This window comes from Narcine bancroftii, chromosome 11 (genome assembly GCF_036971445.1).
Source record: "Narcine bancroftii isolate sNarBan1 chromosome 11, sNarBan1.hap1, whole genome shotgun sequence".
Taxonomy (NCBI): domain Eukaryota; kingdom Metazoa; phylum Chordata; class Chondrichthyes; order Torpediniformes; family Narcinidae; genus Narcine; species Narcine bancroftii.
In genome coordinates, this window is record NC_091479.1 from 101,324,850 (window position 1) to 101,351,721 (window position 26,872).

The 26,872-nt window shown below is 45.4% G+C and overlaps 2 long non-coding RNA genes across 2 annotated transcripts in view; one reads left to right on the forward strand and one right to left on the reverse strand.

Annotated features, from left to right (window-relative positions):
- LOC138746233 (uncharacterized) overlaps positions 1-7,047 on the reverse strand; it is a 28,276-nt gene extending 21,229 nt beyond the window's left edge. Inside the window, exons 1-2 of the long non-coding RNA XR_011346813.1 lie at positions 6,942-7,047; positions 4,529-4,640 (exon numbers count right to left, since the gene is read on the reverse strand). This is a non-coding gene — a long non-coding RNA (uncharacterized lncRNA). The remainder of the gene's footprint in view (positions 1-4,528; positions 4,641-6,941) is intronic.
- The window catches only part of LOC138746232 (uncharacterized), a 189,344-nt gene that overhangs the window by 103,674 nt on the left and 58,798 nt on the right, over positions 1-26,872 (forward strand). The gene's annotated exons all lie outside the window — the stretch shown is intronic.

Genomic DNA, 26,872 nt, shown 5'->3' on the forward strand with positions numbered 1-26,872 from the left:
GCAGGACTAGCAAACACCAGAGGACATCTGTACAAAGTGAAGGGAGAAAAGTTTAGGGGAGACATTAGGGATGCCAGTGTTTTGCACAGAGTTAGTTGTGGGTGCCTGGAATACATCATTGGGGATGGTGGTGGAGGCTGGAACAATAGAGGGATTTTTATGAGTCTCTTAAACATATGGATAAAAGAAAAATGGAGGGTTACAAGTTATGGAAGGTTCCTTTTTTTTAGAAGGTATAAATCGGCACAACTCCATGGGATAAAGGGCCTGTACTGTGCTGGAATGTCCTATGGGCTAGGTTCTACCAGGAGTACTCTCAGGACTGCCTCACAAGTTGCGGCCATGCCCAAATTGGCTCTGACTCACAGTCTCCTACCAGATGACATCAATATCGACTTCTCCAATTACCGTTAATCCCCTCTCCCAGTCTCTGTCTTTCCATACCCCTCTCCTTTCCTCCAGCTCCCCGCCCTTTCTCCCATCAGAGTGCCACTCTTCTAAGCCCTCTTCCCTCTCCTATCACTCCTCAGTTTCTACCCTCCCATCTGTTAGCCTGCGCTCCTCCCCTCTCCCCACCTCTTTAATCAGGTGTCTGCCTGATTTTCAACTCCCTTGATGATGGGCTCAGGCCCAAAATGCCAGCTGACCATTGCTTTCATGCTGGTGACCTGCTGAGTTGCTCCAGTGCTCTTGTGTATTGTATTAAACCCTAGCATCTGCAGATTTTCTGTCTTCTTTCAACGACCGGGAGGCCTGAAATCAGACCCTAATCGGACCATGATCCTCTCTGCATGGTGATGCCATGTCTCCACATTTACCTACTTCTGTAGTGACTATCGCTGGCAGAGCACCTGTAACACCTGGAGGTCATGTATAAAGGTCAAGTCACATCAGTAGTAATTCCCCAGTATCTGCAGAGTGATGAAGCAAGGTTATCCAAGTTAGGGCTTTTCTCCTTGGAGTGACGAAGGATGAAAAGTGACGTAATAGAGTTGTGCAAGATGATGAGGTAGGTTGGATAGATGGCACCTTTTTCCTGCAGAGGACATCAGTTTAACGTGAGTGGAGGGAGGTAGGTTTTTACAGAGAGTGGTGGGTGACTGGAATGCATTGCCGAGGGTGGTGGTGAAGGCTGGTACGGTAGGGACCTTCAAAAAACTCTTGGACAGGCACATGGATGAAAATAAAATAGAGGGCGTGACGTAGGGAAAAATTAGATTGCTGTGGAGTAAGTTTACATAGGTAAGCACAACATTGTGGGCTGAAGGGCCTGTACTGTTCTGGAATGTTCCATTTTCTTATTTACCTGTATAAAGATCAAATCTTTTTACCCATCAGTACAGAACTACCAATGCAATTAGTATTACCATACAAAAGTCAGATTTGGCACATTTCATCAGGAAGGCACACACAACTTTGCTATCATTTAAGATATAGACAAGCTGCCAGGTTATGTTGAGTCAAGATTAGATTGGGGGAAAGGGGGGTGAGTTTAAGGGTCAGGCGTCAAGTGTCAAGCAGCCTTGGATCCCTGTTTGTTTTGTCTGTAGGCCTGCATGGGTCCTCTTGGCTCCCAGGGCACAGAGCTTTCATTGAACAGGCAGCCACAGGCACCTCTTCTTTCTGCAAAGGAAGCCGTAGTTCAGCATTCACTTCACGTCTCTTATAAAACAGCACAAGAATGGGTGGGGGGGGGGGCGTGGGGGAGAAAGGAAGAAAAAAACTCGACTAGCCTTTTAATATCTCAAAGACATTGAAACAGCTTCACACAAAGTGAAATGCTGAATGCAAGAAAATGTTTTTTCCCATGCCAAAGTGCCTTTGGTTAATTAATTAAAAGCAGGCATTTTTGCCCCAAGGCAGCACACGGACCTCTGAGTTAGCCCGCTGCATTCTCCCTAATTGATGAACTCCCTTCCTTCAGGTTTCCCCCGACCACAGGCTGCAACTTGCAGAGAGGAAGGGTTTAATTAGAAGGTCTTTATAGAAAAGCACCATGAGTATTCGAAGCCCATCGCTGCCCCATCCCTCTTCAGTTCGCCAGCTCCTTCTCTGTTTTGTTCATTTGGATTCAAATGATCAAAGTGCCGAGAAGGATGCAAAATTAATGTGCGCTTAAAAAAAATGGGGGACTGGGAGAAGGCTTGAATATTATGAAGGAATTACTTACAGTTGGTCGTTCAGTTTCCTGTACTCTTAGAGGAAGATGGAAACCATCTGTTTAGCTTAGCCTTGAATTGTTCATGGCCCTCATTTTGGCTCACCATCCTGAGTTATTTAATATACATTTCCTGCTCTGCGGTAGCCTGGCATCTAACTTTCCAAAGACTTTTGGTAAAGAACGGATATTTTGTTCACAAAACAAAGTGGCAAATTGCTTTCTTTTCGTCTCTGAAGTTTACTTTTGAAATTCTCCTGGAGCTGACTATTGAACAGCTGGTTCCCAGGCTCGCTGAGTCTAGGCTGAATTGTATGAGGCAGACCCTGCATTCTGTGAATGCTGTGCAATGATTGCACATGATTCATGGCTCGACTTATTAGTGCTTTGCTCATAATTTGAACGGGCACCTGTGCACCTGGAATGACCCACAGCAGGAGCGTCATCAGTGAAAGTGACCCAAAGGCAGTCAATCTCATTTCAGAATAATATTTGCAGGTATACAGCGTCAGGAGGAGGAGCTGTGGTCCAATTGGAGCAAACGGCACTCTTGGTAACAGCTCACAGTGTTAATGCTGTGTCTTTGCGTACCCTCACCTCAGCTTTCATTGGTGGAACACCATCTGAGCACTCTTCAACCATTAACATCGACCTCTTCAAATTCTGTTAAACCCCTCCCGTGGGTCTCTTTTTTTTTCCTATCCCTCCGTCTCCTTTCCTCGGCTCCCCACCCCCTTCCCTCTCCATTCAGAAAGCTACCTCTTCCCCATCACTTCTCATCTTCTACCCTCCCACCTATATCTACCTATGTCCTCTTATCTGTTAGACCCTTCCCCTGCCCCTTCATCCCACCTCTCCTCCTCCCTCCCCCAACCTTTTTATTGAGGCATCCACTTGTTTTTTGCTCATATCTTGACAAAGGTCAGGCCTGAAATATTGGTTACCCTTTCCTTCCTATGGGTGTTGCGGGACCTGCTGAGTTTCTCCAGCACCTTTGTGTATTGCACCGGGCCTTCCTTCAGTCCTATTGGAATCACAAGCTATTCTAAAAATTCATCCTCGGTGGCATACGTGGGGTCCGCATTCCCACTGACTGCCCCACTCATGGCTTGTTCAGGAGTCTGATAACTCCGAAAAGTAGCTGCCCTTGAGTGTAGTGGTGTGAGATCACACACTCTGTGAATATTCTACCCAAAGGGAGGGGTGAGAATAGAGTGTGGCTGGGGTGGATGAGTCTTTTAATATGTTGACTGAGTATCTGAGGCAGTGGAAAGTGTAGATAGAGTCAATGGTGAGCAGGGTGGTGGTGGTGGGGGGTGGGTGCAGGGAAGTTATGTGTGATTTTGTGAACTGCATTCACCAGACTCTGCAGTTCCTTGGGGACTAGGGCGGAGCAATTCCTGTACCATGCAGGGATACATGCGGACAGGATCTGGAGAAGTTGTATTGTGTAGATGTGAGAGGAATGTTGAATTTACTAATTTTAGGTGATTCCACCCAATCCAGTTTGCCTGTATCCATCTCTCCTTTACCTGCTCCCATTCTCACTTTACCCTCATTCCTTCCCCCACCCATCCAACCCTCCTTCCCCAGAGGTCTCAACTCCTATCCAGCTCTTCACCTCTCCCACCTTCATTTGTCCAGTATCCTATCACTTCTGAGCTCTCATGTTTGCTACCTTCTCTTCCCACTGTAGTCTCCATAAGAATGCCCTCCTGAAACGATGATTGACCCTCTATCTCCACAGATAATGCCTGATCCATTGAGTCCCTCCAGCTTCTCAGTTGTTTGCTAAAGATTCCAACATCTGCAGTCATGTTCTCTAACAAGAAGGAAGCATTAAAGACTGGCCTTCAAACAGGTTCACCCAGCTGGTGTTAAACAAATGATGTGGGTTGAGTGCCATACACAAGTGATACAGTACTTTTGAACAAAGAAATGATCTGTAATCAATGTCCGCAGTTCTTTCATTTCACTAACCTCAGAGTCCTGGTCTTCTGCGGAGTACATGGTTAGGGCGGTATGTTAGCAATGCGGTTAGCGCAACGCTGTTAAAGCACCAGCATCTGGGACAAAGGTTGAAATCTGGCACTGTCCATAAGGAGTTTGTACCTTCTCCCTGTGTGTGTGTGTGTGTGTGTGTGTGTGTGTGTGTGTTTCCTCCAGGTGCTCCGGTTTCCTCCCACTGTTCAAAACATACCTGGGATGTAGGTAAATTGGGTGTGATTGGCTTGAGGGCTGAAATGTCTAAATACAAAAAATATAATGGCAGGATTCTTTGCAGTGTGGTAGACAGAGGGACATTGGGGTCCAAATCTATTGATGTAAGCAAGCTTATCGGGTAGTTAAGAAGCCCTAAGGTATACTAACCTTCATTTGTCAGGGGATTGAGTTGAAGGGTCGAGAGGTAAAGTTGCAGCTCTATAAATCTTGGAGTATTGTGTTCAGTTCTCGTCACCTCATCACAGAAAGGATGTAGAAGCTATGGAGAGAATGCAGAGGAGATTTAACAGGACGTTGGCTGGATTGGAGAATGTGTCTTATGAGGCAAGGTTAATAGCAGTGGTAGTTCTTTGTTCTTTGTAGCGAAGAAGGATGAGAAGTGACTTAATAGAGGACTACAAAATTCTGAGAGGGATAGACAGGGTGGACAGCCACCACATTTTTCCCAGGGCGAGCACCAGAGGACATTTGTTTAAGATGAGGGGAGGAAAGTTTAAGGGAGGCATCAGGGATATGTTTTCTATACAGAGAGTATAGGAATGCTTTGCCGGGGTGGTGGTGGAGGCTGGTACAACAGGGACATTTAAAAGACTCTTAGATAGGCACATGAATGCAAGAAAAATAAAGGGTTATGAGGTAGGGAAGGTTTAATTTTTTGCATAGGTTTATAGAGGACAGCACAACATCGTGGGCTGAAGGGCTTGTACTGTGCTGTAATGTTCTATTTCCTAAATGATGGTGGGAGGTGAGAGGGAGGGTCAGAGACCAGCCTAACAGTATAACCTTGATGGATTGGGAAGTTCCTCCATTAAGAGCCCAGTCGAGAGATTCGACAAGACCGAAATACAACATTGCTATCACCAACAGTACAACACTGCCTCCACACTGAGTCTGTGTGGAAAAGGCAGCTCTCAGTGCAACATGTCACTGGTAACTTGACCCCGTTCAAATAAAAAAGCCAAATGTTTAATAAAAGTCAAATGACTGATGCTTTCAAAAGTTTTGTGGTTGATTAATAGAGCTGTCGGGAATTTTTTAAAAAAGGCTTTGATGCTAGCTGCAGATAAATTGGATCCTGCAATGCACTTGGGAATTAGGAACAATATTCACCACAGTGGATATTCCTACAGCTCACACGGCCTGTTGGATAATTGAGTTTATCTGAAGTAAAAGCAAAATATGTTGGACATGTTGCGGAGGTCAGGCAGAACCTGTGTGTGAAGTGTAGAATTTCAAGAGTCAATTTAGTGTCATATTACACGAAATTGCTTTCGCCGACTGTAAGGCAGATTCGCCATCGGCTGAAATTGCCTGAAGTGCCTCTTACAGTCAGAAAGAGAAGCAAAAGAGAATTTCCCCCTCCCCCCCCCACCCACCGAGTCACTGAGTGTCTGTAGATTCGCATCCAGCACTTCTGTAGCCCCCTGCAGCCGCACAGAGTCCAGTCTAAACCACTGGCGACCAGAACTCCAGATCCCAACCTCCGACACGGGCAGGAACCCTTTGGCGCCCCCTGGCATCCCAGTTCTGATACCTGGTACCCCTCCAGCCAGTTTAGCTTTTCACTAGTTTATTTCGTTGTTATTTTATGTATGCTCTTCAAGACCCGCCATTACAGCGACACTCGTACAGCGCCAGTGACCAGGGTACGAATCCGGCGCTGTCTGTAGGGACCTTTTACCTTCTACCCATGTCTGCAAAGGTTTCATCTGCAATTTCCTCTAACCCTTCAAAATGTACTGGGGTTGTAGGTTAATGGGAGTATTTGGGTGGCATGGGCTTGTGGGCCAAAATTGCTGCATGTCTAAATTAAAATTAAATTAAACCTATCTTCTCAAATGCTCTGATCAAGCACTGACCCCAGCTGATGTGTGTACAATTACTTTATTTAACTCTTTATTATTTCCTTTTGCTATTGAAGGAAGCCATTTGGCCCATCAAGTCTATTGTGGCTCTTTGAATAAGCCCACCAATCACAATCCCCCATGTATTTCAGAATAACTTATTAGCAGGAAAACTGCCAGTCTTCTATTTCAGCCTTCTTATTACACAGATTTTAATGCAAATGGACCTGGAACTATCTGAAATATAAGAAAATAAAGAGCCCATACCTCCCTCAATCCTGTCTTCACTGAACGGGGATAAAAGATTTCAAGACCTGCACAATGCATTTGCCTCAACCTCTGCCTGCTGAGATTCTGGCTGGTTGTACTGTGCACGTCAGCCGGTGGATCTCGCCCACTGGCAGTGGATTTCGTACAGCGTCCACCATAGTGTCTGTCCATGGATTTGCTTGGGGGAGGCTTTATTTTAAAAATAAAATCATTCCATCAGGTGGGTAGGTTCTCCAAGTCTAACCCAGCTGAAGCCATTCATCCCTGTTAAGTGAAAGTTTGAGGGAGGTACAAGATATTCCTGCTTAGTTTTTTTTATATTCTAGGTAGTTAGAGGTCCATTTTTAGAAATAACTATTAAAACCGGTGTAATAAGAAGGCTAGAATGGAAGGCAGATCGCGTTTTCCTGTTAATGGTACTGGTGAGGCTGCATCTGGAGCATTACCTGCGGTTCTGGTCTCCTTACTTAAGGCTTTGGAGACGGGGCAGAGGAGGTTCGCCAAGTTGATTCCAGGGATGAAGGGGTTGGCCTATGAGGAGAGATTGAGTCGTCTGGCACTGTACTCCCTGAAATTTAGAAGAATGAGAAGGGATCTTATAGAGACATATAAAATGATGAAAGGCATAGATAAGATTGAGGTAGGTAAGATGTTTACATTGGTGGGGGAGACCAGAACTAGGGGACATAGCCTCAAAATTCAGGTTAGTAAATTTAGGATGGAGAGAAGGAGGAACTGCTTTTCCCAAAGGGTGGTGAATCTGAAATTCATTGTCATTTCAAGCAGTGGAGGTGAGCTCAATAAATATATTTAAGACAAGGATGGATAGATTTTTATGTTCTAATAGGTTATTGTAAAATGCATGGCAGAATGTGATTAGCGGGATTATTCTGAGAGCCACCATAGACTTGATGGGCTGAATGATCCCCTTCAATTTCAAAAAGAAATAATAAAGTTAAATTAATTAATTTTTCACACTACTGTTTGGGCATTAGCTGGAATCAGTTCTTGATCAGAGTAATGGAGAAGATGTATTTAATTTAGACATCTGGCCCACGAGCCATGCCTCCAAAATACTCCAATTAACCTAAAACCACCGTACTTTTTGGAGGGTGGGAGAAAGCTGGAGCATCCTGAGGAACTGATGCAGACATGGGGAGAATGTATAAACTCCTTAAAGGCAGCACCAGATTCGAACCTGAGGCGCTGGTGCTGTGATAGCATTGCAGCAGGTCTTGGAGAGGATACAGCGCTGATTCAGCAAGATGACACTGGGATTAAATATGGTTAATTTACACAGCATGTCTTGGCTTGTCTTCACTCAAATGTAGGGGGTGAAGGGGATGATGAAATCAAGCTGTTTAAGATGGTTCAAGGAGCTGACAGGGTGGTGGGAATGGGAGCTCTCTCCTGCAAAATGCTTCAAAGCTCAGGGTCAATTGAAAGACTGGAGTCTGATGGATGGGGCCTGTTGACAGATGTTAAGGAATCTCGGCTCCACTCAGAGAACATTATGCAAGAATGCAGCCCGCTAATTAATTCATGCACCAAGAACATCTGCAGATCCTGACATGCACATGTTGCTTTTCAACCAGAGATTCCAAACTGATGTTGTTACCTTACCTGCCTGGATATACAGATATTCACATGGAATTTAGCAATCTGAGGCTTAAAATCTTGTTTCATTGCAATTTGCAGAAGTGTGTACAACCCTGAAGTGTTTTACAGGGACTGTTTCACTCACAGATCCATTCCCTAGATTCTCAAGTGCAGTAGATCAAATATAAAAGTCTTACACATTCTAATTTGCTCTGTCAGCTCTGAACTTTCCCTGCACCTGCTCCAAAGTACAACCTTACTGAACGTTCTATGTTGAATGTTCTCTTGTATTAACATTCACCTCCCTCCCCTCCAAAACCCCGCCAAACCAATCAATCTTTGCTCCTTAGTTAGGCCAGGAACCAATATCCAAATTGGTGAGAATGTTTAAAGGAACTGAATCAAATGGGTTCAATACCCATTTCAGTTTCCTGCTCCATTCCCATGCCGACATGTCCATCCATGGTGCCCCCCCCCTTCCGCCACTTGCTGTCTCTCTCTTTCCCTGTCCCTATCCCTCTCTTCCCCTACCCCTTTCCTTCTGTCCTCCAGCTCCGCATTCACAGAGCCACCCCTTCCCCTGATAAATTTTCACCTTTCTTCTCCTGTCCTATCCAAGTCTGTTGGCCTGTACTCCTCCCCCTGCCCTTTCTTCCCTCCTCCCCCAGTCTTTTTATTTAGGCATCTGCCTGCTTTTGGCTCATACCCTGGTGAAGGGCTTGGCCCTGAAACTTTGATTATACATCTTTACCTCTATGGATATGGTAAGACCTGCTGAGTTCCTCCAGCATTTCTGTGTTTTTACTGGAAAATAGTCTTGTTATTCATGTATTTTCATGTCGATTACAGTGTAAAATGTTCCAACTGATGAAAGGATAACCACACTATTTTTGGTAAAGGTAATCAATAAAGTTTGAATCCTTTATCCAAGCATTCTACAATCTTGAAAGTAAATATTTACATTTAAGTTTGTTATACAGCAGTGCAAGAAAGGTTTTTCAACGAGCAGTCTAACAGGTTGTAATCTAACTTTCATACAGCCAAATAAAGAGCAAAATTTATATTATATAGAGTTATAAATGAAAAGAAAGACCAATTAGTTCCAAATAAGGGCATGAGAGCACTCTTGTGGGGTTCATTTAGGAGCCTGATGACTTCAGGGAAGACATCGTCTTTCAGCTTCTTGGTGCGCAAATTCACACTCTGGAACTTTGTCCTTGATGGGAGGAGGGAGAAGAGAGTGTGACCGGGGTGTGATTCCAGGCAGAGGGAGATGAACATGGAGGGGAGGGAAGTTTGTGTAACCCACACCACCTTCTGTAGCTTCTTCTGAATGAATTTTGTACCAACGAGATAAATAATAATTTATCGGCATTTTCCTATTGCTCCTGATGCTCTCATTACTTCACACAGTTTTTTACAACATTATATTCACGGTTTCGAATTGGGCTGCACAGTGACGCAGAGAGTAGAGCTGCTACCTTGAGTGCCAGAGACCAAGGTTCAGTCCTGGTGGATCTGCTCACTAATCTAAATCTGTGGAACTTAAATGCAGTTAACTAAGTAAACAAGATTTTTTTTAAACTAACCACAATGATGGTAAATGCTGAACTATATTGCTGCAAGAACCCATGTGTCCTTTGAACAACATGAGAACTTAAGAAAGAGTCGGCCATCTAGCCGATCGAGTCTGCCCTGCTATTCAATAAAATCGTAGCTGATCTGATCGTGGACTCAGCTCCACAACCCTTAATTCCCCTATTCTTCAAAAAATCCATCTGTGCCTTAAGTACATTCATTGAGATGGCCTCTACTGCCTCCATGGGCAGAGAACTTCACAGCTTCACTGCTCTCTAAGAGAAGCAGATCTTCCCCCACTCACCTCTGATTTAAATCTCCTCTCTTGAATCTTAAAGCTATGCTCCCGAGTTCTAGTCTCATCTGCTAATGGAAACAACCTCCCTGCTTCTATCTCATTTTTGTAATTTAAACACACAGCACGGTAACAGGACCTCCCGGCCCACAAGTTCGTTTCCCCCAAAAACCCCAATCAACCTACAACCCTCGTACGTTTTGAAGGGTGGAAGGAAATTGGAACACCCAAGGAAAACCCACATAGACCCCGGGAGAACATACAAACCCCTTACAGACGATTCCCATTCAATCCTGGCTCTCTGGCGCAGAAATAGCATTGTGCTATCCACTACGGTAACCCTGCCGCCTCTCTCTATCCTTTTCATAATTTTATATGTCTTTATGAGATGACCCCTCACCCTTCCAAATTCCAATGAGTATAATCCTAAGAGACTTGACCTCTCCTCATAAAATAACCCTATCATTTCTGGAATCTGGAAATTTGTCACACGTGCATAATCTAGGCCTGCTCGTGACTCCAGACCTACCAATGTGGTTGACACTGATATCGTTGTAAGCCACTCAGTTGTATTGTTGGTACTAGAGAAACACAAAAACTGCAAATTCTGGAACTTTGAATGAACGAACAGAAGTTGAAGGGACTCAGTGGGTCAGACAATGTCCATAGTAGAAATGCGATACACAAACATACTGGAGAAACTCAGCAGGTCACGCAGCCATTCATAGGGAAGTAAAGGGTTGTCATCGCTTCGGGCCGGGGCCCTTTGTCAGGAATCAGAATAAGACAGGAAAATGCTTGAATAAAAAGGTAAAGGAACTGGTGCCCGCCTGTTTTATCTTGTACCTGACGAAGGGCCCAGGCCCGAAACGTTGGTGGTAGTGGTACCAGGCTCAATTCTGCCCTCTGACTCCATTTCGTCAGCAGCTTCTCCCGGTGGGCCCTTATGAATTCCCACTCCCTTCCAAGTTCTCCTGATTTCTCCCAACATTCATAAGCCGTGTGAGTTGATTTGGATGAGGGTTACAGGTAGGTTAAGTACAAGCAAACTTTTTCCACTGAGGTTGAGTGAGACAAGAACGAGAGAACATGGGTTAAGGGTGAAAGGGAAATGTTTAAAGTGAACATTAGGAGAAACATCTGGTGAAAGTGTGGAACAATCTGCTGGTGAATATGGGCTCAATTTGACTTTGAGAAAAATTTGGATCGGAACGTGGATGGGAGGGGTAATGGGGGGCTATGGACTGGGTGCAGGTTAATGGGACTAGGCAGAATAACCATTCAGAGTGAAGTATGAGCGTCTGCACATGCTGCGACTGTGGTACAAACACAGAAATACTGGAGGAACTTGGCCGGTCTTGCAGCGAGTGCGAAACGTGCTGAGTTTCTCCAGCATTTCTGTTTTTATTAGAGTAACAGTTCAGCACAGACTAGATGGGCCGAAGAGTTTGTTTCTGTGCCATCATGTTCTATGGTTCTATATTCTATGGTAGGCAAGGTTGGCGTAGGAGTTAGTACGGTGCCTTTACAGCGCCAGCAATTGGGACTGGGGTCTGAATCCCGCGCTGTCGGTAAGGAGTTTGTACGTTCTCCCTGTATCTGCATGGGTTTTTCCCAGGAGCTCCAGTTTCCTCCTACCACTCAAAATGTACTGGAGTGTAGGTTAATTCGGAGTAAATTGGGCAGCGTGGACTCGTGGGCTGAAATGGCCTGTTACCATGCTGTAATTTTTTAAAAATAAAGACCACTGTAAACTGATCTCTGTGTGAATGCAAGTGATTAAACTGGAAAGGAGTGGGGTGTGATCTGAGGGGCCTGTGAGGAATGAGATTAATGTGGGATTAGTGAACATGGCGGACAGTCACTATAACTTCGAAGGCCTGAACGATGCCGTTTCATTGCTGTATCTCTCTGTGACCCTGCTTCCATAGCCCACCCACAGCCCATCCCTCTCCACTTCACTCACTCCCATCCTCCCTCCCTCCCCTCTGCCTCCTCAGCTGAGGGGGACACTGAGGGAGGACAATACCGTCAAACATCACAGCAACCTCCTCTGACCTTACCACAGTGAGCTTGGGCAAGACACTATTAATAAATGCCAACACGTGAATCAGACAGCAGGCTCTGTCTTGCTACTTTCCAATGAACCATCCCAGCTATGATTCAGACGGTCCTCTCTTCCACCTGGCACTCTCGGTTTCTGGCCCTCCTCCGTGCTGTCTGGTGGCCGCTGCTGGGCCAGTGATGTGTTCCTCATACATTTGCTCAGGCTGAGGTCCATGGCTGGGACCTCCTATGCCCCACGTTTCACAAGGGTCTGACTGTCATCTGCTGGGAAACCTTTCAACAACAGGAGCTCTGTTCCACAAGGCAGGCCTGTACTGTCTGATTAACATCAGCACAGCTGGTGGCTCTGGGACACTAATTCCTGACAAGAGGCCAAGCTGATCATGAAGCTTCAAGGTTCCTTTTATTGTCACGTAATAATACATTAAAAATGTAACATATATGATATACTTTAACATTTGTCTGCTTTAAGGCAAACAAAGAGTTGCCATGAGCATTGCCTGGTGCCTCTAACAATCTGAGAAAGAGTCCTTTCAGAGTCACTGAGCGTCCGTGGATTCGCCTCCAGCCCTCCCACGGCCTCTGCAGCTGCACCAGACTCCTGCTCGATTCATCAGTAACCCGATCTCCAGATCCAAACCTCTGACACGATCAGGAAGCCTTCAGCATCCAAAGCTCTTCAGGAGCCCTTCTTGCCCTCAGCCCCCTCTTGAATCCTGGTTCCGATACCTGGTTCCCTTAAGCCAGTCTCCAGCAGCCCACAGCCCATGAGGGTGTCCCGACCGTGTCGCCCGCAACCTGTGTGGGTCCTTCAGCCACTGAGCCCCTCACTGGGCTGCTGCCAGTACAGGCTGCTGGCATTAGGACCGGGTGGTTGAACCCTTTGGAGAAGTGCCGTGTCTCTGCTCTCCGCTCGCCCATCTCCTCACCAGCAGCTTCGGCAGCGCAGCCATTTTTTTAATATCTAGTAACATTGGGCAGCACAGTTCGCATGGAGGTTAGCGCACCGCTGTTATAGCGCCAGCAATCGGGACTTGGGTTCAAATCCCGCGCCGTCTGTAAGGAGTTTCTGTGTGGGTTAACCTGGGTGCTCCAGTTTCCTCTCACCCTTCGAAATGTACCACAGGTATATTGGGCGTATTTGGGCGGCATGGGCTCATGGCCTGTGTAAACATTTCACAACTGATGGACTAAAAGAAAGCACCTTAATTCCATTAAATGGTGTTCCCAAGATATGTTCAGATAAATGGAATCCCCTTTCATCATTAAGTCAACAGTAACAATGACTTCTATGGGACAAAACATGTCAAGGTGTTTGATGGGAGCAGCAGACTGGTGCAGGGAACCAGCAAAGGGAAGAAGCCCTCTCCCCTCCCACCCCCCCCCCCCCAAACATTGAGAAGAGTGCTTCAATGTCATTATGGAAAGAGATAAGTCAGGGCCAAGGGTTGAGGTTGAGGTTGAGGTTTTTGATTGGGGAAAAGCTAGATTTGAGGAGATGCGAAAGGACTTACAGGGTGTGCATTGGGACAATTTGTTTTATAGGCAGGATGTAGTAGAGATGGAAGTCTTTTAAAGATCAGATTTTGAGAGTGCAAAAGCTTTATGTTCCTGTTAGGTTAAAAGGAGGGGCAAAAGGTTTGAGAGAGTCGTGGTTTTCAAGGAATATTGGAAATTTGGTTCGAAGAAAAAGGGAGGCGTACATTAGGTATAAGAAGGTTGGAATTAAGGAGATGTTTGAAAAATACATTGAATGTAAGAGGAATCTAAGAGAGGAATTAGGAAAGTTAAAAGAAGGTACGAGGAGACTATAGCAAGCAGGGTGAAAATTAATCCAAAAGGGTTCTACAAATATGTTAATGGTAAAAGGAAAGCGAGAGACAAAATTGGTCCCTTAGAGAATCAGAGCGGAAAACTGTGTGTGGAGCCTAGAGAAATGGGGGAGATATTGAACAGTTTCTTTTCTTCGGTATTCACCAAGGAGAAGGATATTGGGATATGTGAGATAAAAAAAGCAAATTGGGTAAATATGGAGAATATAGTGATTATGAAAGATGTAGTGTTAGGGCTTTTGAGGAATATAAAGGTGGATAAGTCTCCGGGACCAGACGGGATCTTCCCCAGGACATTGAGAGAAGTAAAGGAGGAAATAGCAGAGGCTCTGACGGTAATTTTCCAAATGTCATTAGAGATGGGGATAGTGCTGGAGGATTGGCGTATTGCGCATGTGGTTCCGTTATTTTAAAAGGGTTCAAGGAGGAAGCCTGGCAATTATCGGCCTGTAAGTTTGACGTCTGTGGTAGGTAAGTTAATGGAGAAAGTTCTTAGAGATAGTACTTATAAATATCTGGATAGACAGGGTCTGATCAGGAGCACTCAACATGGATTTGTGGGCGGAAGGTCCTGTTTGACCAATCTGATTGAATTTTTTTGAAGAGGTGACTAGGAATGTGGATGAGGGTACCGCGGTGGATGTTGTCTATATGGACTTCAGTAAGGCCTTCGATAATGTACCACATGGAAGGTTAGTTAGGAAGGTGCAGTCTTTAGGTATAAATTTTGAGATAGTCAAATGGATTGAATTTGGCTGAAAGGGAGAGGCCAGAGAGTGGTAGTAGAAAATTGTCTGTCAGGTTGGAGACCAGTGACCAGTGGTGTGCCTCAGGGATCTGTATTGGGCCCATTGTTGTTTGTTATATACATTAATGATCTAGATGATGGGGTGGTGAATTGGATTAGTAAATATGCAGACGATACTAAGATAGGTGGAATAGTGGATAATGAAGAAGGTTTTCAAGGATTGCAGAGGGATTTGGGCTGCTTAGAAAAGTGGGCTGAAAAATGGCAGATGGAATTTAATGCTGATAAGTGTGAGGTGCTTCATTTTGGTAAGAAGAATCAGAACAGGACATACGTAGTAAATGGGAGAGCATTGAGGAATACAGAAGAGCAGGAAGATTTAGGAGTGACGGTACATCGTTCCCTGAAGGTAGAAACTCACGTGAATAGGGTGGTGAAGAAGGCTTTTAGTATGCTGGCCTTTATCAATCATTGCATGGAATATAGGAGTTGGGAAGTGATGTTGAGATTGTATAAGACGTTGGTGCGGCCTAATTTGGAGTTCTGTGTGCAGTTCTGGTCGCCTAATTATAGGAAGGATATAAACAGAGTGGAGAGAGTGCAGAGAAGGTTGACCAGAATGTTACCTGGGTTTAAGCATCTAGAGTACAGGGAGAGATTGGGCAGATTAGGTCTTTATTCTTTGGAGCGTAGAAGGTTGAGAGGGGATTTGATAGAGTTATTTAAGATTATGAAAGGGATAGACAGAGTGGATGTGGATAGACTATTTCCGTTAAGAGTAGGAGAGATTGAAACAAGAGGACATGAGTTAAGAGTTAAGGGGCAGAGGTTTAGAGGTAACATGAGGGGGAACTTCTTTACTCAGAGAGTGGTAGCGGTGTGGAATGAGCTTCCGGGAGAAATAGTGGCGGCAGAGTCAATTTTATTATTTAAGAAAAAGCTGGACGGGTTATGGTCATTGTGCAGGTAGGTGGGACTAGAGAGGAGTGTTTGGTTCGGTGCGGACTAGAAGGGCCTAATGGCCTGTTTCCGTGCTGTAATTGTTATGTTATGTTATGTTATGTTAAGAAGCAGAGGGGCCTGCACGGGCTGTGGGCTGCTGGAAACTAGCTCATTGGCATCAGGTGTCAGAGCCGGGATTTGAGAGGGTGCTGAGGGCAAGAAGGGCTCCCAAAGGGCCTTGTGCGCTGAAGGCTTCCAGATCATGTCAGAGGTTTGGGTCTGGAGCTCAGGATGCCAATGAATAGGAGTCTGGGCGGCTGTAGAGACTGCAGGAGCTCTGGAGGTGAATCCGCGGACACTCAGTAACTCTAAAGGGACTCTCTTTTGCTTCTCTTTCTCTCTTTCTGTAAGGAGCACCGGGAGACACTAAATGGTGATTCGTTGTCTGCCTTATGGCAGACAGAGCCAATTTTATGTAATATTACATGTTCTGTACTATTATATTGACAATCAAAGAATCATGAATTATGCTTTCCATTACACATCCTGCAGTAACCCATTTTATCCTCCCCACCTTCCCATCACTTCCCCCTCCCCCTCCGATTCTACTACACACCTACATATGAGGAGCCATATTGAGCGATCAAGTGACCTTCCAATCGATGCATCCTGGGCTGTTGTGGAAACAGAAGCAGCCAGGAAGAATGTACAAACTCTATTCAGGCAGTGCCTGAGCTTGCAATCGAACCTGGGTCCCTGGAGCCATGAACCATTTATACAATATAAATTCCTGATTGAAGAATGAACCGCAGACACTGCCTTACCTTTAGTTTTTATTGTACTATTTTTAGTTATTTTGTAAGGTGGTTTAATATAAATGTTCACACACTGATGCTGCCACAGAACAATTAATTTCCTGACATAAAGACACAAAATGCTGGAGAAACTCAGGTCAAACAGTGTCCTTTATGTAGCAAAGGTAAAGGTACAGAACTGACATTTCGGGCTTGCTTTACTTCAACCAGTCTACAGATTTTTCTGATCGACTTAATTTTGTGACATATTCATGACCACAAATTCTGATTCCGATATAATAGATCAAAAGTCTTGTGCCAACACTGTAGGAATCTGTCCAGTGACCTTTCGCTATTGCCAGGATTGCTGGAGGCGGATACACAGGCCAGACATTTAATTGGCCAGTTGCACATTGAAAGATAATTTCAAGAGTGCAGCCAAGTTCACTGACATTTCTCAAGAAATAATAATGACAAGAGGACCATTTTTCCTAATACAAATTACAGCTCTTGGCAATTACTTTGGAGCTATGTGATTATGTCATTTCTTATCAAGAGACCAGGACAGTGCCAATGCCTGGATCTGCGAGCAATGCTTTTCGGTGCTGTTTTGTAACCATTTACAGAATTGACATAAACACTACTCGCCAAACGCTCCCCCTAGTTTAAGGACCTGAAGCATTAACTCTGTTTCTCTTCTCACAGGCTACATTTCAAGATTCTTTTATTGTCATATAATACTACAGAACATGTAATATTACACAAAATTGCCTTCTGCCTGCCAAGAGGCAGAAAATGGGTCACCATTAAGGGGCCCGGCGCCCCTTACAGTGCAAGAGAAAGGGAACCAAAAGGGAATCAAAAGGCACTGACTGTCCATCGATTCACCTCCAGCACCTCTGCAGCTGCACAGACTCCTGTTCAATTCATCGGCAACCCGAGCTTCAGATCCAAACCTCCGACACTATCTGGAAGCTTTCGGTGCCCGAGGCCCTTCGGGATCCCTCTTATGCTCAGCACCCTCTCAAATTCCACAAGCCAGTCACCAGCAGCCCACAGCTCATGCAGATCCCCTGACTGTAAGCCGCCCACATCCCTCAGCCTGTGCGGGCCCCTGAGCCACAGAGTTCCTCACTGCCATGGTCACCATCCTTAGGGTCATCTCCTCTGCTTCTCCTTCTCAACGGGGGGGGGGGGGTGTTCTCCCCATTTCTGGTGCCCTGCACTGGTCCGCTGCTCCCCCAGAGACTGCAACCCCTTGAGACCGCTGCCAAGCACAGGCGCCGCCATCTTGGGCACGTTGGCAGGATTTACTTGCAAATACCATCGGTTCATTTAACAGTACATTTAAAGCCTGTATAGAGGCACCAGCATTAGGACCGGGCGGTTGAATCCTTCGGAGCAACGCTGGGTCTCTGTACTTTGTTCTCCCAGGTCCTCAACAGCGGCAACCCTGCCATTACAGCAGCTATGATAGCTGCTTTGTGTGGTTCTGGTTACACTCTATGGAAAGGATGCTGCTGCACTGGGGAGAGTGAAGAGGAGGTTCACCGGGATGTTGCCAAGAATGGGGAAGATTGGTTGTGGGGGAAAACCGGACATTTCCCTGGAGTGAAGAGAGCTGAGGGGTGGACTAATAAAATGAGAGAAGCCTCAAGAGAGGAGATGGCCAGAATACTCTTCCCATTGGAGTGGACTATTCAAAAATAGATTTAAAGCGGGATGAAGGTTTTAAAGGGGATTTGTAGGAAGTTTTTTATAGTGCGATTGCTATCTGGAATGAGCTGCCAGAGGAGGTGGTGGAATCCGGTTTAATAAAACACACAGTAAATGCTAGAGGGACTCAACCAATCCTGCAGTGACCTTAGGAGGTAAAGATAGATTACCAATGTTTCTGGCCTGAGCCCTTCTTCAAGGTACAAGCAAAAAGCAGGCTGGCCTCTGAACAAAGACTGGGAGAGAAAGGGGGAAGAATGGGAGGGGCAGAGTCCAGACCAACAAACAAAACATATTAATTGGATGTGATAAGATAAAAGGTGAGAATTAATTTTGGCTCCGTGAAAGGAGACAGAGAGAAAAGGGGGGGGGGGGGGAGGAGAGAGAGAGAGAGAGAGAGAGAGAGAGAGAGAGAGAGAAAGAACTAGAGGCATGGAGCCAAAGGGTCGAAGATGGGTGGGGGAGAGAGTAGGTTTTAATAGAAACTGGAAAAGTCGATATTTAATGCCATCCGGTTGGAGGGTGCCCAGTCGGAAGATGAGGTGTTGTTCCTCCAATTTATGGATGGTCTCAGTCTGGCAGTGCATGAGACCATGGACAGACATGTCAGCAAGGGAATTGGGCGGGGAATTGAAATGGGTGGCCACTGGGTGATCCACACTATTGCGGCAGACAGAGCCAAGGTGCAACCAGTCTCTCGATGTAGATACAATTATTATGTTGAGGAGACAGGGACTCGAATAAGCAACTATGGAAGGAAAGGGTCCTAATGCAGGCAAATGAGATTAGTGCATATTGGCCAAAAGATCTACGAGGACAATCTGGACCAAAGGGCCTGTTTCTTTGGCTTGGATGTATTGGATTTGATTAAAGAAAACCAACATTAATTTGTTAAAGGAAATTGTGTCCAAATAACTTGAAAGTTTTTTATAAAATGGCAGTTTGTGATGAGGGATGTGTCGTGATAACTTGAAGCTGAGGGATCGTGCTCTCTGTGGAATAATCAATAGGGTGATTCAGAGACAATCACGGTTAGTTCAATGTGCAGACTTGAAATGACAGGACTCAAGGGTGGGCTGAAACAAAGGAAAAATACAAAATAATCAGGAATGATCTTTGTAACTGTTAAAGCAGGAAGTTCATGTTTGTCACATTATACCTGGAACAGTGAGAAGGATTCTTCTGCAAGCAGTCTAATAGGTTAACTCAAGCATTCATTAGGCTGTAGAAAGAGTACTTTTTTACAAAGTATGGAGTTACAATGGAAAGGAAAATCAATTACCATCAAGCAAGAGTAGCGTAATAACACCATTGTGAGGCTTATTCAGGAATCTGATGGCTGCAGGGGAAAAAATCTCTGTAAGCCTGTTGGAGTGCGACTTCACACTCTTGAGCATTCACCTCGATGGGAGGAGGGAGGAGAGAGTGTGTCCGGGGATTGATGGGTCCTTTATTGTGTTGGCTGCCTTTCCAAGGTAGCGGGAGATGTAAATGGAATCCATGGAGGGGAGGGAGTTTTAAATTTAAATTTAGACATGCAGCACTGTTACAGGCCCTTCCAACCCTCGAGCCCGTGCCGCCAAATTACACCCAATTAACCTACAACCCCCAGTACATTTTGAACAGTGGGAGGAAAATTGAGGCCCCTGGGGAAAACCCACAAAGAGACAGGGAGGACATACAAACTCCTTACAGACAGCGCGGGATTTGAACCTTAAAGCTACGCCAACCATGCCACCCTGAAGTTTGCGTGATGTTCAGAGTTGCATTCACCACCATCTGCAGCTTCTTTTGGACATGAGCAGAGCAGTTCTCATCCCACATTGGGATGCCCCTAGCAAGTCTTCTCTTGATGGTGCACCTGTAGAAGTTGTTGAGTGACAAAGAGAGAAATGCCAAACATCCTCCATCTTCTGAAAAAATTCATCTAGATTGAGAGCCTTGACGTTTGTGATGAAGTGCGTAAAACCTTAAGGGCTGCAGCAGTATTGACTGAGTAACAAGAAACAGAGAGAAGGGAAAAATTCTTTTGGACTGGGTGGAAGTCCACAATGGAGATCTTCTGGGGGTTCTGTGACCACAAAGGATTCTCTTAATGTATGTGTTGCTGTTTTAGACTTGATTCAATTAGCAGATAGCAAAACTTGAAGGTATTGATTTGTGAAGACAGCACAGTATAATACAGGCAGTCCCCGGATCCGATTGACGAACAACCTGTAGTTACAAACCGACAAGACAGCTGGAAGTAGAATGGTGTCATAATTCTAATAATAATAGTCAAAATGTTAAATTTTATTAGTATTGTGTCACCAATAGTCCCAGCAGTGGTCCTGCTGCCCTGAACTCCCCCGACAGCCCGCCACCAGCCCCTACACCGATCCTGGGGTGGGGGTGGGGGGGGGGCGGGGAAGAAGCAGTGGCATGCGCAATCGCGTGGCCTGGTCAAAGCAGTGGATGGGCGAGGGGACGAGCAGCCCGACAGAGGGAAGGGAGGGTGGGGGAAGCAACGTGCACCATCACGACACCCCGCATAATGGCCAGTGCTTGGCCTTAAAGTGCGATCAAAAGTACTATTCCCTGTATTATTATTATTTGCTGCATTATTATATATTATGTTTAAGATGTTTTAGTGTATTGAGAAGTGTTTTATATGCATATAAAGATAAAATATATACTAAGCTAAACATTTGACTAACTGATGTATTTATGGGTTCCGACTTAAATACAAATTTGGGTTAAAGACAGACCTAGATAATGGAACTCGTTTTTAACCCAGGGGACTGCCTGTAGCCTTCAAGAAGAATGAGTTGGCCAGATGAGAGATAGATGACGTCTAGAGCCGAGGAAAGTGGAGGATAACAATTAGGTGAGATGAATAAACTGTAAACTAGAACGCACATTTCCAACAGGGGCAAAAAAACAGAAAAACCTGTGGGTTCTGTACGTAATTTATGTGGCGTCCTGGGCTTTGAAAGAATGAGTGAATAATGATCTGTTTAAGGGAACAATGTTGTCTCCAGGGTCCTGGGGACAAGGCACAGAAACATTTTTTGAAGGCATCGGGGGACTTTTTGATCCAACTGTTAGAGCAGAGGGGGCCTGGGTTTATTATTTCAGTAACAGAAGATGGGACTTCCCACCGTCTGAGCTGAGATGAGTGCTCTTTAGGGCTTTATATGAGATGGAGCATGTTGAAGCAATTGTAATTGTCCAGCAAAGAGGCACAGGTTGCTGCCATGCAAAAGACAATGGATATTATTGTGTCAAAATTCTAACAATAAAACCCATCATTTGAGCTAGCTGGGCCACATAAACCTCCTTTCACCCATCACTATATTTCTCTATTCCCTTTTCTTGCATCTCATTAACTAGTTTCTCTTGAAATTAATCTCTGCCTCCAACCAGATGGCAATAACATCGACTTCTCTGGTTTCAGTTAAACCACTCCCCCTCCCCCCTTCCCTGTCGCCTTTCCCCCAGCTCTCTCTCTCTCTCTCCCTCCCTTCCCTTTTCCCCTTGTCTCTTTTTCACAGAGCCAAAATCAATTCTTACCTTTCCTCTATTATATCCTTTTGTTGGACTCCTCCCTCTGCCAGTCTTAAGTCTTTATTCTGACCACTTCCTGTTCATTGCTTATACCTTGAAGAAGGGCTCGGGCCCAAAACATCAATAATATATCATGATTTATCTATGACTTGGAGCCCATTGGAGGATCGACCACCCTCTACTATACATCAACAGCTCTATAGTAGTGAGCATGGAGAGCACCAAATTCCTTGGAGTTCACTTAACTCGTGACCTATCAAGGACACTCAACATCTCCACACTTTCCAGGGAGGTGGAATGGCCACTGCACTTCCTGAGAAAACTGAAGCGAGCAAGGCTACCGGCCACCATGTCAACTTTCTTCAGGAGCTCCATCAAGAGCATCCTGGATGCCAACATCAGAGTGTGGTACAGTTGCTGCAAAGAACTGGTTCGGTCAATCGACAAGACCATAAGAGTGGCAGATAAAATCACTGGAGTCTCCCTTCCCTCCACATTGATGTGATGTACCAGGATCATTGTCTGAAGAAGGCACGTAAAATCATTGAGGACCCCTTCCACCCTGCACGTAGCATATTTCGGGGAAGAGATTCAGGAGGATCAGAGCCAGCACCACCAGACTGAGGAACAGCTTCTTTCCTCATGCAGTGAGAATGCTGAACGACCAAAGGAACTGCTCACACTGACCCCCCCCCCCCCAAGACTCTCATTTTCATGAAGCAACATTTATTTATTTGTATAGAGATCATTCTTGTGCTGCAAATGTATTGTTTGTCTGTATATGAGTTATCCCTGGACCTGTGTCTGTGTGAGAACGCTGTTCCATCAGATAATAATAAACTTGACTTGATCTTCTTGACAACAGATGTACTGGCTTTGGAGGTGACATCAGAAAGGATGTCTTTGGAGATGGTACAGAGGAGGATGATCAGGTTGATTCAGGAAATGAGGGGATGAGTTTATGAGGAGAGATTTTCTAGCCAGGGAAGTATGAGGGGGATCTGAGACGAAGATATAGAATTATGTAAGGAATAGATAAAATAGAAGCAGTGAGGTCGTTTCCACTGGCAAGTGAGACTAGAACTATGGGATATAGCCTCAAAATTTGGAGAAGATTTAAGACAGAGTTACTGCATCTCCCAGAGACCAGTGAATCTGTGTAATTCTCAAACCAAGTAAGTACTGCCTCATTGAATGTGTTTAAGACATTTAAAGAATAGAGGAATTAGGGGTTATGGAGAATGATCAAGCAAGTGGAGCTGAGTCCACGACCAGTTCACCCTCAATCTCGTGCACTAGGGTGGCACGGCTGGTGACGTGGTTAGCACAATACCTTTACAGCATCAGCAATCGGGACCAGGGTTCAAATCCCGAGCAGTCTGTAAGGAGTTTGTATGTTCTTCCCATGTCTGCGTGAGTTTTCCCTGGGGACTCAGGTTTCCTCCCACTGTTCAAAATGTACCGGAGATGTCGGTTAATTGGCTGTAAATTGGGTGGCACAGGCTCATGGGCTGAAATGGCCTGTTACCATGCTGTAGGTCTAAATTTAAATTTAAAAACTTAAAAATTTAAATTTGATTAAAAATTTTATTTATTGTTGTCAGGTGGTTTATATGAAGATTCACCCTGTGACGCTGCCACAAAACAACGAATTTCGAGTCTTGTTCATGACAATAAATTCTGATTCTAATTGTCTTGAATGGTGGAGCAGGCACGACAGACCAGATGGCCTAGTCCTGCTCCTATTTCTTATGACTTACTGCCAGGGCAGACCTGTTGACCCCTTCATTGTGTTCCCTGGTGCGGAAGGTTCCAGAAACAGCTGGTTTAGCCCATGGGATTGAACTTCCTGAATGTTACAATCTTTGAGACCAAGTCTGCAAACCAACACTCTGAAGGGAACAGATTGCAAGAGCTTTTTTTTAAATTAGCATCCTTAACATGCATCTGCTTTCCTCCAATAAAGCCAAGACAAGGTTGTGTTGTCTCAGAAAATGGGCAAAATTGATCAGTGTTTTGTGAAACCAGATCAGTCAAGTGAGTTGAATTTGGCATTTGCTAACTCTGGAGACTGATAAGTTTTATATTTACTTCTTCAAAGCAGGAGACACAAAGTAATATTGTTCTGCTGGGGCTGAGATATTGCCTCTGGTGTGAGTTCTTAATGTCAGCTTTCCAAACACCAATGGTGCCACCTAATGTCAGGATGAATCCACTCTCTCCTCACTCCGAAGATACAGTGAGTGCAATCTGTTTAAAGCAGTGGTTCTCAACCTTTTTCTTTCCACTCACATCCCACTTTAAGCAATCCCTTACTAATCACCTACGGCACAGGGATTACTTAAGGTGGGATGTGAGTGGAAAGAAAAAGTTTGAAAACCACTGCCATAGGTGCTCTGTGGTTAGTAAGGGATTATTTAAGATGGTATGTGACTGGAAAAGAAAGGATGAGGACCATTGCACTAGGAGAGAGAACCCTGTCCCTTTCTCCCCCTGTGCTCGCTGACTTACGCAGGCTCCCAGTTACGCCACGCCTCCACTGCAATATTATCTGACCCCATGTGTGATTATTCCTCGTCCTTCATGACCCAATAAGATCTTTGTGCTCCTCTAATACTAGCCCCATTGAGGACTGAATGGCTCCCCTGTCACTGACATGGCTACAGCAGCCAATATCCAGAAAGCCAAAGGTGTGAGGAGAGGATGGTACGTTGGGTTGATGTAGGATGGGGTGGCAGGGCAATGGGGATTTCTGAAGGATTAGGGAGAGAGAGGGAGTTGTTTTCAAGATGAGCCTCTCAAATGAAACATACTATCCTTGTCACGGCTGCCCTCTGCTCGATGGAGATGAGCCCCATTTTGATCAGTTTCAGGGATTTTGGGCAGTTTCACCAGGTAAATGTGACAGGTGAAGGGAAGATGGCAGAGCTGGGTCAAAAAAGGGAATATCTTTAGAAGCATCACTCAGCAGCCTGGAAGCTGGAGGGTTCAGCCCTGCTTGCCTGAGGCTTTAGGCTCCCTGCTGCACCAATGATGCATCAACCAGACACCTCCACCAACCCATCACTCAGACACCTCCACCAACCCATCACCCAGACACCTCCACCAACCCATCACCCAGACACCTCCACCAACCCATCACCCAGACACCTCCACCAACCCATCACCCAGACACCTCCACCAACCCATCACCCAGACACCTCCACCAACGCATCACTCAGACACCTCCACCAATGCATCACCCTGACCTTGTTCCACTGATACTTCACTGGACACCACTCCACCAGATACTGCTCTACTAATGCATTGCCCAGTATACTTCATCAATGCATTGCCAAGATACTGCCACACAAATGGTTTGCCCACATTACTCCACCAATGCATCAGATGCTTCTCCACCAATGCAATACGTTCCAGTAATTACCAATTGCAATCATTCCGATACTACCTTCACCCTTCCTCAATGCTTCCACCACAGTCAGCGACCTTCCTTGACCTTCCTCATTCCAAGCCCAGTCATCCACCCCCCACTTCCCTCCATCCCCACTGACCAGGACCAACTGCAGGTTTGCCTTCTGTTTGTCACCCAACCTTTCAGGGTGAAAGAAGCTCGACTGAGGCCCTTCTTTTCAATGCAGCCTTAAGGAGCATTTCCCACCAATGCCCCCTCTCCTTCCCTCGGCATATCAGCCCCCATTGACCGCTCATGATCCTGTGTTCCACCAGAACTTCCTCTCCACACCAGCTGGTGGCAACATCCGGCAGATTTGCAGTGGAAACCTTTGGTCCCTTTACACTTGAGGCTCAGTATAAATGCCAACTGCTATTGCTGGATTTCACCATTATTGCCCAAAGCAGCTCACTAGTGACCTCTGTTGGCCAATCACATTGCTGCAACCTGTGTCCAGGATGAGGGTCCATTCAGCTGATTAATAGGCTTTGTTGGAACCATCAGTAATGGTGACTGATCGTGGAATATTTATTCTCTTTGATGCAGCCCTAGGCGTTATCCCTTACTATACATCCATGCACTATTTGATGTTGTATTATTCAAGGAAAACCCACTTTCCTTTGAAACCAACTTTAAATTTATTCCAGAGTGCTTCATTCCCCTGGTGATCACAATGAAGGGAGTTTATTGAACGAGTCCCTTCACGTGTTGGTGGCTTCACCGAGACAACAGAAAGTGGAGATGGAGGAGAGAGGGGTCATGTGTTCTGAGCTGCATTCACTGTTCTCCAATCTCTTGCATTCCGTCCCTTGTAATGATGCATCCTGACTGGATACTTTCAATCGCGCTTCTGTACAAGTTGTTGAAGGACGCAGCCGGGATGTGCCAAATTTCTTCTGGCCTCTGGTGCACATTCTTGGCTGTGGGGTCAATGTGGCTGGACCAGGAACGGACGTTGGATAAGTTTTACACTTAAAGCTCCCTCCACCTCAGCGCCATTGATGTGGACGTGGCAGAGGATTCCACACTGTGATGCACGTGCACAAATGAAAAGGGGTCTCTGTTCAGCAAGATCCATCTCAGCTCCCACCTGAGATCCTCATCATCGCTGAACCCAGTCTCCGGCCAATTTGATTCACTCCTCGTAAAATCAAGGGAAAAAAAACCTCTGTCCTTCCTGTGATTAAACAACTTCGAGCAATCCTCCCTTTTCTGAACAAGCCATTCAGATCAAGAATGAATAAGCACAGCCACTTAATTTCAAAGCAGGTGCTTTGCACCGAACACCTCCAGAAAGAAATAGTCACAACACAAAAGTAGAATTAGGTGAGGGAGTACTAAATGACGTGGATTGTAAAGTAAGAATTTTAAACTTTTAAAGAATTTCAAAGAGACGTTGAACAAATTGTAAGAGATGTAATCAATTGCACCCCCTCGTGGCACATAGACAATATTACAGGAACACAGAGCTGGGCTAATCAAGAAGTTTGCGTGTACCAACTAGCAGTGATGTTTGGTGAGCAGTCCAGCGGATATCTCAAGCAAAGGACAATTGTAGGACGCAGTGCAAAAGTACAAAGCCCGAGAGAGAGAGAGAGAGATCGGTTAGTGAGGGGTTTCAGCCCAAAGCGGGGGTGTTCTTTATCTCCCACAGATGCTGCTTGACCAGCTGAGTCGCTCTAGCGGATCGTTCTTTGCTCCAGGTTCCAGCATCTGGCGTCTCCTGTGAGTAGGCGAGAAGTTTGTTTGAGAGCTGGGGAACATTTCCTTGGACAACAGAGAACGTTTGGGGAGGGTATGGGGGGGCAA